Here is a 16240-nt window from a genome sequence, read left to right on the forward strand (position 1 = left end):
CACAGTGCTTCTTACAGGGTGGTTCATGAAAAAGCAGGATCAGCTTTACTTATCTTAAGATATTTCTTTACAGGCCACAAAAGGAAAAATAGACAAGTGAGGCTATATCAAACTAAACAGCTTCTACACAGCAAAGGAAAACATCAGCAGAGTGAAAAGGCAATATTTGGAATGGGAGAAAATATTTGCAAACCATCTATCTGATAAGGGGTTAATCTCCAAAATATATAAGGAACTTCTTCAATTCCATAGTAAAAAACCAAAAAAACAAAACAAAACAAAACAAAAACTAATAGCCTGATTGAAAAATGGGCTAAGGACTTGAATAGACATTTATCTGAAGAAAACATACAAATGGCCAACAGATATATGAAAAGATGCTCAATGTCACTAATCATCAAGGAAGTATAAATCACAACCCCAAAGAGATATCATACCTGTCAAGATGGCTACTATCAAAAAAACAGCAGATAACAAGAGTTGGCAAGGATGTGGATAAATTGAAACACTTGCGCACTGTTAGTGGGGATGCAAAATGGTGTAGCTGCTATGGATAATAGTGTGGAGGTTCCTCCAAAAATTAAAAATAAAACTTCCATATGATCCAGCTACCCCACTTCTGGGTATTTACCCAAAAGAATTGAAATCAAGATTTCAGAGATATTCGCACTCCTATGTTCATTGCAGCACTATTCACAATAGTTAAGAGGTGGAAACAACCTAAATGCTCATTGACAGATAAGTGGATAAAGAAAATGTGGTATATACATACAATGGAATACTATTCAGCCTTAAAAAGGAAGGAAATTCTGCAATATGAGACAACCTTGAGGACATTATGCTAAGTGAAATAAACCAGTCATAGAAAGACAGCTACTACATGATGCCACTTATATGAATATCTAAAATACTCAAATCCATAGAATCAAAGAGTGGGATGGTGGTTGTCAGGGGCTGGGGGGAGGAAGAAATGGGAGTTACTAATCAATGGGCATAAAATTTCAATCAAGCAAGAAGAATACATTCTAGAGATTTGCTGTACATTGTACCTATAGTCAACAATGTATTGTATACTTTAAAAATTGTTAAAAGGGTAGATCTCATGTTAAGTGGTCTTACCACAACAAAATAAAATAAAATAAAATAAAATAAAACAAAAAGGTAAAATAAAATTAAGGAAATATGGAAAATATTTCTTCTAATGTTCTCTGCTAGTCTGAGTCACTTGTTATTTAGGAATGGCTTCTCTGTTTGCCTGGCTCAGTGGCTGTCTTCCTCCCTGAAGAATCTCTGCCTACTGTTTCTCAGTTCCCAATGTTGCAGACCCAGCAGAGGTTTTTATCCTCTTGACACCCCAGTTTTCAGCCTTCAGATTGAATATGGGCTAGAAGAAGGTCACCCACTGGGCAGAGCCATGACATTTCCTGTCATCACAATAGAGTCTATTGGCTGAGGCAGTCTGTTTGATTTTTCAATGATTCCTTGTGAATTGATGTAAGTGCACTTTTGTGACACACATTGTTTCTTCAGAGGCCTTTTAAAATGTCTTCTTGGTTGTGACACATATAATTGAAATGGCCACATATCAGAGTGTATCTATTATACATGCTTGCAAAATGTGAGGACAGGAAGTACAGTAAGATGTTAGAGATAAATCTTGGAAATGCCACTGTTATCTGATAATTTATAACTGCAAATGATGAGGAAGTCACAAGTAATTTTACTGGAATAAATATCAATTTTTGCAGCATTGCCATTGTCTCCCCACATGGGCTCATGAACGGGAAAACTGCACTCACAAGGGTAGGCATGCCTCTAACATTTGCAGGGTTTGAGGCAAGAGTATCAGAGAAGACCCTAGCAGTGCAGTGTCTCCCCCTTTTCTTTCCACCCCTGGCTTTGTCCTGAACCATTATTCTAGCCCAAGTGACTAAGCTCCATCTACTCCTGCACTCCAATCACCAGCCACCCCTTAGCACAGTCTGCTTTCAGGAGGATGGATCCAGGGACAGGCTTGCATGGGTCCTGGAAATGGCCTGAGTCCCTCTGAGCAGGGAATTTCAGGGTCCTGAGACCCAGAGCTTGACCTAGAAGAGGGGCTGTGGGCTTTGAGTGGATACATCCTCTTGGCTCTATGCTTTACTTGCCTCATGTGGAGGACTCAGCTGGAGGAAATCTAGAGCAGGGTCTTCTAAACATTAAAGTCTAGCCTGTGGGCCTCCCTGTAGGTGAGGGGCCTAGATAAGGAGCCCTGGTTGCCCAGGTCTAAGGGTAGTACTGGTTATGGGGTTCAAAGATGAAGAAGATCTAATTGTCAGCAAGGATGTGTCATCATTGGGGAAACTACCTTAGGACCCTTATGGTACTCTTTGTCTTGTGTTATGACATCTAATTTTTATCAGTGGCCACAATCAATTAATGTGGGACCCTAAGTCATTATGCTCCCATCTCTCTTCTCTTATCTCAGCCACACCCTTCCCCTGAAATCCTCCCCCCAATAACAATTCAGTTTTCCTATATTTATGATTTTCAATCATTAAGCCACCTTTAAGAGTTAGAGTGTCTCAAAATTCTTTGGGAGTTTGAAATGCTTTATGGAAGAGAAAGAGAGTTTAGTGGTTAAATAGGTTCAGGGAATGCTGCATATGCCCTCTCCCTAACCTGGTGACTTAACAATTCATCTCGGCATATTAAAGGCTCTGAGAATTCCCGCAGTAAGCAAATCTGTTTCACTTTATTTAACTCTTTGGTTCCCTATGTATTTGAAAATAGACAGCCCACTCCTTTGATTCCAAAGAGGTGTTTATTGATAGTTTCTGCCCTAAAGGAAAATTAAACTAAGGCATTTTTTCTATTTATTTGATACCTATTTATTATCCCAAAGACTAGACTAGAGCTACAAAGGGAAACTAAAATAAGACTCTGCCTTTGGGGAGCTAGTAATCATTTTACCAGTGACTTCAAATGTGATTCAATTTAAATTTGGAGAAAGCTCAGTTTTGTTTAGGAATCTTAGTTCAGTCATAACTTGAGGTCAGTTTCCATTTAAATGGCTGGAAAAAAAATGCATGACTCTGAGTGTGTCTGCTGCTGATTACATTTTTCAGTGTGTTCTGTCTGTGAAAGGGGTCTTAAAATTAGAAAAATCAGATATCCTTTTATCTTGGATCTTATGTGGGCCATCCCCAAACCTCGGGGTACTTTGGGGTTGATGTGACCCACCACTACCTCCTAGGATTTGTTGGGGTGCTAAAGTGGCCCATTACTACCTCTTAGGTGACTTAGGAACTGATGTGATCTGTCTCAGCCTCCCATGGTACCTTGAGGCTTCTGTGGCCTATCACTACTTCCAAGGGTACTTTGTAGGCTGTCAAATGATCAGTGACCTTCCAGGAGCCTGCCCAATCCAAGAATCAATAAAGCATTAGAGTTGTTGCTACTTAGAACCATTGTTTTTTTGCGGGGGCGCACACAGGCGGCTCTTTTGGGAGAGTTTCAGTGCTTCCTGTACATTTCAAATCTTTGTTTTATCTCACCACTTGCCTCCCATAGTCAGGAATGTGTGATGTAACCTGAGATGAAATAAGAACTTCTTGTCTCCTTAGGGGTGATTTTAGGTACAACCTTTAATGAAAGCAGGGAAAGTCCTGGGTGGTCTCTCAGCAGCTCTTTAGTTACCGCGATTGTAGCAATGTTATTGGTGCTCCATCTGTATTTCTTCCACACTCACCTCTACATGTTGAAGGCTGCTCACTGTGAACACCTGTGATTCTGCAAGAGGGCTTTTTTACCCCTTTGGTTAGGGGAACATGCTCAGCTCTCACACATAGTAAGCATAAAGTGCCAGAGAGTTAATGCTTCCGGAAGCAGGCTTCAACCAATGACAATGGAAAGTTAGTGAATACAGTAAGTCCCCTACATACGAATGAGTTCCGTTCTGAGAGCACGTTCGTAAGTCCAATTTGTTCGTAAGTCGGACAAAGTTAGCCTAGGTACCCAACTAACACAATCGGCTATAGAGTACTATGCTGTAATAGGTTTATTATACTTTTCACACAAATAATACATAATGAATGAACAAACACAAAAAATAAAGAAAACATTTTTAATCTTACAGTACCTTGAAAAGTACAGTAGTACAGTATAACAGCTGGCATACAGGGGCTGGCATCGAGTGAACAGGCAAGAAGAGTTACTGACTGGAGGAGGGAGAGGAGGTGGGAGATGGTAGAGCTGAAGGATCATCAGCAATAGGAGACGGAGGGCAAGCTGCAATTTCACTCACGCCTGACATTGATGGCACAGGTTCTGGTTCCTTGCTGGATTCAGTTCTATCTAGCCTCTTTTCTCGTCATAGATGACATGGTAGCACTGGATTGCATTCTGAACGGCTGCTGCAACCTTCGTGTACCATTCTACGTTCGGGTCCTGTGCCTCAAAAACTAACAGTGCCTCCTCAAATAAAGAAAATCCCCTTGCCATTTCCTGCGTCGTGAATCTCTTCAGTTCTTTAGTTACTTCTTCTTCCTCTTGTCTCTCTTCGTCCTTTCTCTGGGCTTCCAATTCCATTAGGTCTTCATTAGTAAGCTCCTCGTGTTGCACAGAAACAGTTCTGGACAGTAAAGTACAAAAAAGCACAACCACTTGTAGGGGATGCACCCACGTGACAGTGTACATCAGACACGTGAACTAACTTACATGATTGGACAAGCGGACGCACATTTGCATCTTTGAAAGTTCGAAACTTGAAGGTTCGTATGTAGGGGACTTACCGCAAATACCCCAGCTTTCTCATCCTTAGTTGGAATAGCTCTGAGGTGTATTCTTTATTGTTTCCCATGGTTCCCCACTGAAACTGACCTCCAGTTGCCACGATGGTAACTAGCTTAAAAACACATTCTTTATTGGCTGCATTCGCTTCCATTTTCATTTCCCCACTTCCCCACTGGTGTTTCCTGACATTGCCTCCTTGTTAAAAATGCCTACACTTAGATACGTGTATAAAGCCTCCTTATTGGAGAAACCCCGAACGAGTCAGTGATTCTAATATATTTAATCTTGAAGTTTGCTAATGGAGGCTAGAGAGACCTTCTTTACCTGTGACTATCATTTGGCACTAATTGTTTGAAAAATGTTATAGTCCATTTTTAGTTTGTTACTTTAAAATTGAAGAAAAATATATTCTGACTCTACTAGTGGTAGACATTATAAATCACGAAAGATAAACATGTACTGATATCAGGAGTTGCAAAATCAAAACACTTGGTCTAAAGCCTTTTCTGTCAATCTTCTTTTGACCTGAATCTGGCTGAATTCACTGGTACGTTATTACTTGTAAGCAGAAAAGGTTTTTTTTATTATTATGTGCATATCCTACATGTGTTATCTACAGATGAGAAGGCCACAAGTGGTCATAATGAAAGGGAGAGGCATCTTGTGTTTCAGTGTGGTAGGTAGCTTTTAAGATAGCCCCTAAATACTTCCACCTCTTTGTACCCATGGCTTTGTGTAATCCCCTTCCCTTGAGTAACTTGCTTCAGTGAACTTTAACTATGAGGAGATGTCACTTCTATGATTAGGTTATAAGAGATTGTAAACTCCATCTTGCTATCCAGACACTTCCCTTTGCTTGCTTTGTTGAAGCAAGCTGCCTTGTATAGGAGGCCCATGTAGCAAGGAACTGAGGATGACCTCTGGCTAACAGCCAACAAGGAACTGGGATTCACAGTCCAACAAGCCAAAAGGAGCTGAATTCTGTCCACAATCATGAAGTGAGCTTGGAAGTGGATCCTTCCCTAGTTGAGTTTTGAGATGAGACTCTAGCCCTGGCTGACATCTTGATTGCCACCTCATAGGACATCTGAGACAGAGGACCCAGCTAAGCTATGCTCAGATTCCTAATCCACAGAAACTATGAGATCATAAATGTGTATTGTTTTAAGCTACAAATATATGTGGTAATTTATTATGCAGCAATAGATAACTACTCAGCACGTGTAAATATGTGCAATAGTTAAGAATCTGAACTTTCTTATTCATTCTGTATTAGGGCAAATATTTGGGATGTAGAAGGAAAATTCAGGCTCTAACAGTGTCAATGTCACCCTGAATACTGAATCAAATTGACCATGGTAGTGATGGATTATGCTTAAATTTCAGGCTTGAGCTCCCACTGTTCTCAAAAGAAAAGGAAGATACCTTCTATTTGAAAGTCTATCTGATCAAGATTCTTTGTATAAAAATGGCCATTCGTAGATTAGCTTCTGAGTATATTTTCTACCAATGATCTTAAGTCATCCCTAAGCTTATGCAAGTCTCTTAGCAACAGAAGATGATCCCGAATGAGAAAGCATCATGAGCCAACTCCCCTGCAAGCATCTGAGCCAAAAAAGATGGGATTTTAAACTTTATTTTTAAAAATATTTAAAATGAATTCATCTTGAGAAAATGGAGCGGCATGTATAAATCTATTAGCTGTTTGAATAAGTTCAGTTGTTTCAAGGTTACATCTTCTGTGTCTAGGATAAATATATTTTAAAAATCCATACAGTAAAATGCAAAAAACAGTTTCCTTGGAATCAACATGTCTACTGCCAGAGAAGTCACATTTCTTGTAAAACAATGCAACATAATGGATGGCGGTGGAGTGAGGCCAGCTGGTTTTAAATATCAAACTGACAGTGGAATGTGGTATTTAGAAGATAGTCACAGCACAACATACAAGGAGACACAGAAATCTATTGGTTGACAACTTAACAAAATGCAGTGTGTTCTCCAAAGGATTATTTCAGCCTCAGAAATAGCTACCTTTCACATAGCTTCACTTTATGCTCAGCATATTCTGTCTGTTGTGGGTGAATTCCACAGAATCATCTCAGAGATAAAATTGCTTCATAACTGGGTCTTTTTGTGCCTTTATTCTCTAGCCTAGACATTTTTGAGTAGGGGTACGTAAGATGATACACTGGGGTATAGGAAGAAAATATTAGAATTTTTCCTTTAAAAAAATAGGAAAGAAATTAAGCTTTATCAACAGTTGATATTCATACTGACACTGATGGTCTCACTCAGTTTCTCTGCATAGAAGGCTATTGTGTGTCATGCCCAGTGTCCGTGGTTTCCTGAGAGAAAAGTGAGATCTCATAATGCAGACAGGTTGACTGAGGTCCCCTCACCATTTGTTGGTTCTATTCCAGGGTATTGAAGTTCCCATGAGACTGGTTAAGTGGATTTGACGGCTATATTTTCTTGCAAAGTAGAAACTACATATTGAAACTGTATATTGAAATGAAATGAGTGACCTTGAAAATCTTTTCTACCACACACAAATTCACTGGCTATGCCAAAGCAAAATGGGAAAAAAGAGCTGTTGAACTTATTTTTGCTCTTCTTTTTACAGTTTAGATTATTCATTTGAAACCCCTCTTCTTTAATAATACAAGCATTTATGCTATACATTTCTCCCTAATTATAGATAATTGTGGACAACACATGGGTAGATCTTGTTTTTTTAATCCAATCTGCCAATTGTCTTTTAATTGGTGTATGGACCATTTTAGCTGCATCTCACAAATTTTGTTATGTTGTATTTTCATTTTTTGCTCAGTTCAAAATATTTTCTAATCTCCCTTGGGACATCCTTTTTGATCCATGGATTATTTTGGAGTGTGTTAATTTCTAAGGGTTTGGGGATTTTCAGGATGTCTTTCTGTAATTAATTTCTAGTTTAATTCCATTATTGTTAAAGAACATACTTTGCATCATTTTAATTCTTCTAAATTTGTTAAGTTTTGTTTTAGTACCCTGGGTATAGTCTATATTATTGAACATTCTATGTGCACTTGAAAAAAGTGAGCACTTTGCTGTTGTTAAGTGAATTTTTCTATAAATAAATGTCATTAGGTTCAGGTGATTGATAAGTTTGTTCAGTTCTCTTATATCCTTGCTGAATTTCTGTATACTTGTTCTGTCAAGTACTAAGAGAGGAGTGAAATTTTTTCACCTGTAATTGTGAATTTATCCATTTCTCCTTTCAGTTCTATCAGATTTTGCTTCATGTATTTTGAAGCTCTGTTTGGTGCATACATACACATTTAGAACTCTTATGTCTTTTAGTGAGTTGATCCTTTTACATTATGTAATGTCACTTTTTAATCTCTGGTAATTTTCTTTGCTTTTAAATCTACTTTGCCTGATATTAATATAGAATTTTTATACCATGAGTAAATAAAAATAGATTTTTGATAATATTATTTTATACTGTATCATCTTAAATTTCTGTTTCATGTATGTTATACAGTGTATGTAATACTTAAGCACACAGTGGTTGTATAATGTATGTAAAATATAAGTAGTATATAATAGTGCTTGCAGATGTATTATTTAAAAGTTTGGAGACCATTTTTCTAAACTTGCATAATCCAAAGTGTACTGTAACTTGCACTGTTTTCACAGAATGCTAACTGATATTATGAATAAATATAAATAATATGAAGGTTCTCATAGTCTTACAAGGATAGGAAATGCTGCATTAAGCAGAACTGAACATGTTTCTTTGCTACATGACCTCTTGGAGCCTTTATGGTGCCAATATGTATGATGACTCTCCAAGAGGGACACAGTATGCAGTATTCTCCAAGCTCTGGTTCTAGGAAGAGGTTTGTTAGCCTTATTTTGTGATCAGTCTGTGTGCCTCACAGTAGCCAGACTTATGGTAAAAATACCACATTTGGCTTTTTGTGTGTTTGTAATGTCTTGCTAGCATCAAGTTACCAGTATGTTTTCTTCATCCTAAGTAAAGAGTAGTATCACTTTATTTTCCCAAAAGAAGTGAAATTGTATTGGGCAATTAATCAAATTCTGACCAGATTGGAAGTATGAATTACTTTTATTAATCTATAATAAATCTAAAATAATATCAAAATATTCACTACTTTATTTGAAGGTCTAACCAAATAGTGAGATAACACTCTCTCTCTCCCTCTCTCTCTCTCTCTCTTCCCCCCTCGTTCTCTTGCTCCATATACATATATATATATGGATTCTGATGCAGGCTAAAGTTTGAGAAGCATTGTGCTACTATAATGCATTTAAAAATTTTTGGATTGCAACCTACAGTAATAAATGCATTTTATTTTATTCTTATTTATTTATTTATTTATTTTTATTTATTTTGGCTGCGTTGGGTCTTCATTGCTGTGCGCAGGTTTTCTCCAGTTGCAGCAAGCAGGGGCTACTCTTCATTGTGGTGCGCAGGCTTCTCATTGCAGTGGCTTCTCTTGTTGCGGAGCACGGGCTCTAGGCGCGTGGGCTTCAGTAGTTGTGGCTCATGGACTTAGTTGCTCCATGGCATGTGGGATCTTCCCGGACCAGGGATTGAACCCGTGTCCCCTGCATTGGCAGGCGGATTCTTAACCACTGTGCCACCAGGGAAGCTGAATAAATGCATTTTAAATGGTATCCCAGTACACATCTATATTACATTCTCTCTATTTATACAACTGAAACCAAATTTCCATGAAACAATAGTAGCCCTGAATGTGCACCATGATGTTTTCTAGTCTTTACCATCTCATTCCATTTCATTAAAAAAAACATGAATCATGACCCTTAAAATGAATGAATTTTACAGTCCATTAATGGATTATGACCTGCATGCAGTATGAAAAACACTGATCTCATGTCCTGTCCTGTGCTGTAGAGGCTGGATTATTGAAATGTATGTTCCACAGACTCCCTGGCAACTGGGTTCTGCATGTATATAACTCATGTAAGATGGAAGGCAGAGTTTTTTTGAAACAGCATTAACAGAGCTCCCAATGTCAAGTAACTAACTTCATGGGTATTGAGGGGCAGGGTGTGGGGTTTCAGTTTTCCTGGCGTGGATCATAGCAGGTATGGTGTGGTTCTGCATTAGCGCTGGTAATAATGGTGTCCTGATTACAGCAGCTTTTTGATTATGGCAGTGGCTATAAGTTTCTGGAGCTAGAAGCTTCCTGATGTAGAGGAAATAGCAGATTTGAATTTTAGCTAGATCAGTGCTACTCAAAGTGTGGTCCGCGTATCAATGTTAGTCCAAGAACAGTTTGTTACTTGTCTGCAGTTAGTACAGAAATTGACATTAAGTATTTTTAAAGTTTTATTGCAATTTGACATTGCTGCCACATTCAAAGGAGTGATCAGTTGACTTTGACAAAGTATGGGTCTGTCATCTATTGGAACAAATTATCACAGTAATCTTTCACCATAGGTGGTTTAAGAAGCACTGAGCTAGATTATTCTGGAGGTTATATGGACATTGAAATGAAGTTAAAGAAATAGGGAGATTTCCAGTCAGGATGACACAGTGATTTCATGTTTTATATACCCCTCTGGTCCAAACATATAGCAGAGAGAGATAAAATGTAAAAATAGAAAACCAAAAAAGATACAGCCAGCTCTAAAAACAAGAAAATGGAACAGAAAGCAAAGCAGTAGCACTGGACTTGCTGAGTTCCAGGTTGAGAAGCAGAAAAAAGCATCCAGGATTTTGGTGACTGTGAAGTATAAATTTCTTCGTTGATGATATGTTGGTAGTAAGTTCAGTGTTGTCTACAAATCTCTTTCTTTCAACTGATCTTAAAAGATTGCTATTTTCTCTCAGCTCCCCATTGTCCTCCTTATCTTTTGGATAAGGAGTATGAAGTCAGTCTATATTTAATCTGCCAGTTTTTTTCCCAGATAGTTTTTAAGATATTCTCTTGGTCTTTGGAATACTGCAGTTTCACTATGATGTGCCTGAGTGTGTTTTGGGGATTTATTTTTACTTATCCAGCTTGATATTTAGTATGATTCTCAATGTCATTATCCTTTCTTTCATGCTCTGTGTTCTCTTCTTTTGGAACTTCTATTAGAGATATGGTGAACATTCTTCTTCTAGTCTCTAAGTCTCTTAATTGTGCTTTTACATCTTTTATTTCCTTTTCAGTTGTACCCCATTTAGGTAATTTTTTTCATACTATTTTTCTAGTTCAGCATTACTCTCTTCAGCTATGTATAGTGTGTTGTTTAACATATCCATTGAGTTGGTAATTTCAAAAACTATATTTTTTTATTTCTGAAAATTTCATTTTGCTGGTTTTCAAATCTTTCTGTTTGTTTTGTTGGTAGCAGTATTTCCCTCCATGATTTTTAATTTCTTATTTTTTTTAGCCAATTTAATGTGCTTAGGAAGTATATGTATAATTCCATTATATGAAGTTCAAACGAATAGTACTCTTCATGTTTTTTTTATGCCGATTCTTATTCATGGTGGCCTGTTTTCTTGTATTGGTTGTAATTTTTTATTATGAGCTCATGCTTGGTGGAAGGGGAGAAAATATTTATGTGTGGAAATCCTTTGTGGCCCATTTTGAGAATGAGTCCCTTCACAGAAATCTTACATTTTCTCTTCTAGGCCTCTTGGAGTGTAATCAAACTGAGACTACTTTTCCAATTTTATACTGATTTCTAAGGAGTTTCTTGGATCATTCAATGTGTTAGGATAAGAGAGAATATCTTTATTTATTTTTTGTTTATTATTTTTTGAGTCCCTGTTTTCAATTCTTTTTTAAAAATTGAGTTATGGTAGATGTACAATATTATATGTTACAGGTGTACAATATAGTGATTCACAATTTTTAAAAGTTATACTCCATTTATAGTTATTATAATATACTGGCTATATTCCTTGTGTTATACAATATATCCAGAGAATATCTTATTCATAAGTATGGTATATCACTCAATGGGATCTGATTCTCCAGATTTCCAATGTGTGAGTGTGTGGGGTTTCCCCATGGCACCAAACAATTCTCCAGATACCAGCTGGGAGTCCTATGATTCAACTCAGTTCTGACACTATCTACCCGGAGATAGCATCAGATTCCATAGGTTAAGGGTTCACTCCCACAAGACTGTCCCCCCCCTCAGCAACACACTTCAGATACCAATTGCAAGCCCAGGTTGTCACCTGTACTTCTGACCAACTGACTATAAATCAGAGGTTCCCACGACCCCCTCCTTGGGTTTTATTAATTTGCTAGAGCGGCTCACAGTCCTCTGGTTCCTTCCTTCCTTCCTTCCTTCCTTCTTCCCTATAACTTTTTATTTTGATATAATTTCTAACTTAAAGAAAAATTACAAGGATGAAGTTTCAGCCTAGCTCCACTGAGGCCATCCCCTGAGTCCACAGAAATCTAAACCATGGCCATGAACTTGGGTAACTGGAACATTCACAGGCTGGCTCATACCATCTGCCTTCTTCTGGAATACAAAGACTTAAACTATGAGGAAAAGAAGTACATGGTGGGGGATGCGCCTGACCATGACAGAAGCCAGTGGCTGAATGAGAAATTGAAGCCAGGCCTGGACTTTCCCAATCTGCCCTGTTTAATTGATGATGCTCTTGAGATCACCCAGAGCGATGCCATCTTTTGCTACATTGCTTACAAGTACAACCTATGAGTGGAGACAGAAGAGAAGATTCATGTGGACATTTTTGAGAACTAGGTTATAGACACCTCCAATTAGCTGGTCAGTGTCTGCTACAGCCCTGACTTTGAGAAACTGAAGCCTAAGTACTTGGAGGAGCTCTGTGAAAAGATGAAGCTCTTCTCACTTTCTGGGGAAGAGTCCATGGTTTGCAGGAGACAAGGTCACCTCTGTGTATTTTCTTGCTTATGACAGTCTTGACCTGCACCATATATTTGAGCCCTAGTGCCTGGATGCATTTCCAAACATGAAAGACTTCATTGCCCACTTAGAAGGCCTGAAGACGATTTCTGCCTACATAAAGTTCAGCTGCCTTTGCCCAGGCCCTGTGTACATAAAGATTGCTGTGTTGAGCAACAAGTAGAGTCCTGTAAGACCAGAAGATAAGAGCTGTCCCTGCTTCACTGGGGCCCTGAAGAAAAGCTGGACCTCCCTGTACCCCCAGAATCATCCCTCTTGTTCTTTTCTCCTTCTTCTCTTTCCCCTCCCCCATCCCTCAGGCTTTATTAGACCCCTTCCCCTCCTCTAATCCCTGTTCATCTTGGCCCTTTAAAGGTTTACTGCACCTTACTTTTCTTTAGCAATTCCCCACCCCCCCAATCTTATCCTTCCTGCATAAGCCAACCAGACCATCCTTCCCTTCAGTGGTTGCCTCTGCTTTGAGGTACCAGATTGGACCCTTCTCCAGTAGAGCTCAGCCCTGAGCTCCCCAACACTGCTCTGAAGGCCAGTATTGGCCTGATGTGGAGACCCTGCTCCCCCAGCATGGTCCCTGCCCCAGCCCTGCCTGATCCCCAGTAAAGCCTTCTCTCTCTCTCTCTCTCTCTCTCTCTCTCTCTCCCTCTCACACACACACACATACACACACACAGTTTATGAAGTAATGTACAAGAGAAGAAAATCCTAGACCTATCTCATGAAGCAAATGTTACCATATCAAACCCAACAGCACTAAAACTAAATAAATAAATAAAAGCATCTCAACTGTACTAATCATATTTTTTATTTTCTGTATTTTATATGAGGCTTTGACATCTCAGGACCTTGCTAATCCTGAAGAGACTACCCCTTTCAGAGCTAGCTAATTCCTAGAGATATTAAACTTGCCTGCCAGGATGTCTTTGATATGCAAACCAACCAATCCATAGTCCATACTCCCAACTACCTCCTTTATTGAACTCTCACACACCAAGCCAATATTCCCCCTGCCCTAAATCACTCCAGGGGCAGGTACAGGACAACTGAGGACCACCCTCATAGCCCAGAGCCCACTGAAATTATTCAAACTAACCAATCCTAAAATGCTTAACTTCTCTTGCCTTTTTCTTCCCACCAAAACAACAATGAAGGCTTGTGCTCATATTTTTCCCTTGTTCCTTCTGCCTCCTAACCGACCCTAGTACTTCCCCATGTTGACCTGCATTGTGTGACATGTCCTCTTCTCTTGGAAACTGTGAGTAATAAGCTCTTATTTCAAAGGCAGTTGACTCCATATCTGTCACTTTACCATACCTGATTAAAACAAATCCCAGGAAGATTTCAAGACATCAACCAAGTAGAGTTTATCCCAGAAACAAAATGATAATTAATTATCAGAAAATCTATTAAAGTGATATACCACACTAAGAAAAACACAGTCCTATAATCATATCACTTGAGCAGAAAAAGCACTCGATAAAATTCAATCAAATGTATCCATCCAAAACCTAGGGCAAACATATATTTAATTGTGACACTTTTGACATATTCCCATAAAGTCAGGATTTCAATAAACATTAATAAATGCTTCAGTCCTACATTATATTGAAGTTATTAACCAATGCAAAAAGTCAAGAAAAACAAAGTGTATCCAAACTGGATTAGGAAGAGACAAGCTGTCTTTATTTGCAGACTGTGTGATAGTCCACATAGAAAATTCAGGAAAATTCAAGAGAACCTACACATAAATTATTAAAACAAATAAGAGGTTTGCTGGATAAAATATCAACCTATAAATCCAATTGAAGTCCTCAGGGTGCCTTCAAATTGTAGTTTATAACACATAATACCTAGTGAAAAGCAAATTTCAGAAATATTCATGTGGTTTGGTCTCACATATAAAGTTTAAAACCTGAAAAATAATACTATATATGTTCTAGGGATGTATACAAATGTAATCATTTAACTAAAGCTTGCATGATAATGACAAATTCTAAATTCATGATACTGATTGTCTCTGGGGAGAAAAGGGAGAAAATGAGATTAGGGGTGGTGACACATGGAAATTCACCTAGATCTATTATTATTTTCCTTTAAAAATCAGTTACAAATATTATAACAAATTAAGATTTGATAAAGCAGGGTGGTGGATGCATGGATATATCTTATATTTATTGCTATAGTTTTCTGTACAAAACATTTAACAATAAAACCAAAGGAATTAGGGAAATAAGTTAGAAAGCTGTTTGGTAATCTAGATGAAAGTTGATAGGAATACAGTCCAAGACAGTATTCTAGAAAGGAAGAAAGAAAAAGAAATATTTGGGCTAGACAGGGAGATGGGACCGCGGAGGAAGAGTGCATAACATCTCGCAGGTTTCTAGCTTGGATGACTGGTGTGGATGGCATTGCAACCACTGAGATATGACAGGAGTGTATTTTCTGCCATGTTTTGTTTGAAATATCCATGGGACTTCCTGGCGAGAGTATGAGACTAAAAGTTGAATACATGATTCTGAAAGTCGGGAGAAAGTATGGACAGGCAATATGGGTATGGTAGTCAACAGCATTATAGGAGGTGGTGAAAACTATGCGAGTAGGTGAGACCATCCAGGTGATGAGAGCAGAGTGAGAAAAGGAGCAGGAGGAGGATAAAGTCCTAAGAAATATTAATATTTAAGGAATTGGAAGAGTAGGGGAAGTTCAGAGAATGGTTGGGGAGACAGAGGAGAACCATGAAATTGCTGTGTTACAGAGGTGCATGGAGTCGAAAATTTCAAGAAAGTAATGTTTGGTGGTTTTACATATAGCAGAGAAGTTCAGCAAGAAAAGGATTAAAAAATTTGCCTATTACATTTAGCAAATAGGAGGTTACTTGTGACTTTAGCAAGCATAGTTTCAGGGAATTGGGAGTTGGGGGAAGAAGTCAGGTTGAAATGGGTTGAGGATATAGTGGAAGATGAATATAGGAGTATAGATTGCTCGTTTAAGAACATCACCACTACTAGCTTTAACAATATAATCACCATAACTATCGCCACTACCAAATAACGATAATTATTTCCCTCATTACCAGTACAATCACTGTCCTGTCCACTGGCTTTTTTGTAATTCCTTTTCCCTTCCCTCAGCTTCTCTCTTTTTATGCACATCTACTACATTTGTTTGGCTCTGTGTATAAGATAGGTTCTTGACCTTGAAGGGTTTACTCTGTAGTAGAAAAGACAGGCATGCAAACATGCAACTTTAATACATGCACTCTGTGGTAGTCATTCATATTATTCTCCGGGTATTTCCTGCTTTCCTCATTCTGGGAACACAGTAGGATTATACATCCTTGCTCCCTGTAGCTGAGTGGGGCCACGTGTTTAATTCTGGCCAATGAGTTGCGAGTTAAAGGGACATATGCTACTTCTAACCTGGGCATTTAAATTTAATTGCTGGTGTGAAACCCTCTAGAGCCAAACTACAGTAGAGTGGCTAAGTACAGCCTGTAGGCCAAATCCAGCAGGAAGCACGTTTTACAAATAAA

General features: G+C 38.4%; 1 pseudogene; it reads left to right on the plus strand.

The window, feature by feature from the left end:
• The first annotated feature begins 12222 nt into the window (after positions 1-12222).
• Positions 12223-12874, plus strand: LOC118888905 (annotated as a pseudogene).
• The last annotated feature ends 3366 nt before the right edge of the window (positions 12875-16240 follow it).

This window comes from Balaenoptera musculus, chromosome X, assembly GCF_009873245.2.
Source record: "Balaenoptera musculus isolate JJ_BM4_2016_0621 chromosome X, mBalMus1.pri.v3, whole genome shotgun sequence".
Taxonomy (NCBI): domain Eukaryota; kingdom Metazoa; phylum Chordata; class Mammalia; order Artiodactyla; family Balaenopteridae; genus Balaenoptera; species Balaenoptera musculus.